The sequence below is a fragment of the Octopus bimaculoides genome, chromosome 1 (assembly GCF_001194135.2).
Source record: "Octopus bimaculoides isolate UCB-OBI-ISO-001 chromosome 1, ASM119413v2, whole genome shotgun sequence".
NCBI lineage: Eukaryota > Metazoa > Mollusca > Cephalopoda > Octopoda > Octopodidae > Octopus > Octopus bimaculoides.
In genome coordinates this window covers 154,561,397-154,563,774 of record NC_068981.1, presented here as the reverse complement: position 1 = coordinate 154,563,774, position 2,378 = coordinate 154,561,397, and the positions used below count along the sequence as shown (strand labels likewise).

At 36.5% G+C, this 2,378-nt stretch overlaps 1 protein-coding gene across 6 annotated transcripts in view; it reads left to right on the top strand.

The window, feature by feature from the left end:
• The window catches only part of LOC106868434 (inversin), a 385,976-nt gene that overhangs the window by 280,323 nt on the left and 103,275 nt on the right, over positions 1–2,378 (top strand). The gene's annotated exons all lie outside the window — the stretch shown is intronic.

Genomic DNA, 2,378 nt, shown 5'->3' with positions numbered 1-2,378 from the left:
TCAAGTGATGCTGGGGGGACAAACACAGACACACAAACATATACACACACATACATACATATATATACGACAGGCTTCTTTCAGTTTCCATCTACCAAATCCACTCACAAAGCTTTGGTCGGCCCGAGGCTATAGTAGAAGACACTTGCCCAAGGTGCCACGCAGTGGGAATGAACCTGGAACCATGTGGTTCGTAAGCAAGCTACTTACCACACAGCCACTCCTGCGCCTATGTGTAACTTTATGTATGTACACACACACATTCACACACATACACACACACACACACACACGCACACACACACAACCAAACAAACAAACAACAACAGAAATGGCTTTCTACTGAGGCAATCTACTTACTTGTTCATAAAGTGGCAATAAGCTACCTATTTAAGAAGGTCCAGTTTTTTTAATTCTTTTTTTGCTATTCATTGAAAGAAATATCTCCAGCATAAAAGCTTCGCTTATTTTCATGACCTGTATCTTGTATGTAGTTGGTCAAATGACTTGGTGCAATCCACACATCTAATGATCCAGATATGTACTGTACCTTCACCTGAGGACTATTCTGTACCAAGCTGACCCTTGGTGGTTTATCATTTGGGATACAGTGTGTCAGTCTGAGTACACTGCACCCTTTCCACTGTTCAGCCTGTTACTGTAAATTTCATGCTGTTTTACTAACAGCATATATCAAAGGACTGGGATTTGATCTCAGTAACCACTAGTTTGAAGCTCAGCATTCTATCAAATGTTTTATATTTCTCTAAAAAATTTTATATTTACTTGATACATATTTTTATTTTCAAAAGTCTAATTATTTCTGTCTATTTGCTTATAGATTGAATATTATCTCAGTATCTGTGATATGTTTAGAGTTCAGGAAAATAAAGAAATAAATGATAAAAAAAAGGAGTAGGGAAAATATTGTGTATCAATATACATAACTTCAATTCTGTTGTCAAATTGACAAGAAAAACGAAAAAATATTTGGAAAAACAGGTCTGGGTTATTTCTGTCTCATAGAAATAGAATTTATTAAAAGTAAAACCAATTAAGTTACCTGACAGTATACTTAGACAGTTGACGTTAGATTAATATTAAACATGTAACTATTCAGCTGATGTTAAACTTATTATAAGGTGCCTGTTTTAGATTTATGGAATAATAAATGATATGAATTGAATTGAGGTTCAAGTCAGCCAATAATTTACATATGTGTGCGTGTGTGTGTGCACACGCATGTTTGTGTTTGAATATATATGTATATATATATGTATGTGTATGTGTTTGTGTATATGTATGTATAGATATGTGTATACATGTGTGTGTGTGTGAGTGTTTATATATGTATATTGTTTCAAACTTTGCTAATATATAATTTCTGTAAATTTGCCAAACACAAAACTGCAGCAGCTATAAATCTGTAGATACTTTATTGCAGTGTTTTAGAACACAAAAGCTTCGCCAATAAGAATAGGCTGTTGTGTTTTAAAATAATGCAACAGGAGAAAGAGTGTTGTAATACTTTACACACATATGTGTAATTGTGTTTTCCTTCTTTTTTCTTTCCTTTCCATGAGCAATTTTTTCTTCTTCTCTCTTCGGTGATCACAATCACAGCATCACCATCATAACCATCATCATTATCATCAATGTGGTGGTAGCAGTGGAAATCGTGTTGATGGTGGTCATGTTTTTTACTTCATTTTATATTTTACTTGACTCAGTCACTGGAGTACAGCCATGCTGGGGCACCACCTTGAAATGTTTAGTCAAACAAATCAACCCTGGTATTTATATTTTTAAGTCTGGCTCTTATTCTGCCAGTCTCTTGCTGAACTGCTAAGTTACAGGGATTCAAACAAATCAACACTCGTTGTTGGCCTGTGTTAGAGGACAAAGACACACTCACGCTCACACACATGCAAAAAAAGAAACACTCTCCCGTTCTCTCTCTCTCTCTCTCTCTAACACACACACGCACACACACACACACACACACATACACACACACATACATACATACATACATACATACATACATACATGCAATCACCCTCCTCACCAAGCAAGCTTGGTAGGGTTGCCAGTTTATTCGCTAACAACCTGACCATGTAACAGGTTGTTCTGTGTCACATGTTACCAGTTTTTTGAGAGTGACCTGACATATATTCATTACTACTAAAACTCCCGAAATATGGCACATATGCCCATTACTCTTTTTTCATCTTCATTATATATATCATCATCATCATCGTTTAACGTCCGCTTTCCATGCTAGCATGGGTTGGACGATTTGACTGAGGACTGGTGAAACCGGATGGCAACACCAGGCTCCAGTCTGATTTGGCAGAGTTTCTACAGCTGGATGCCCT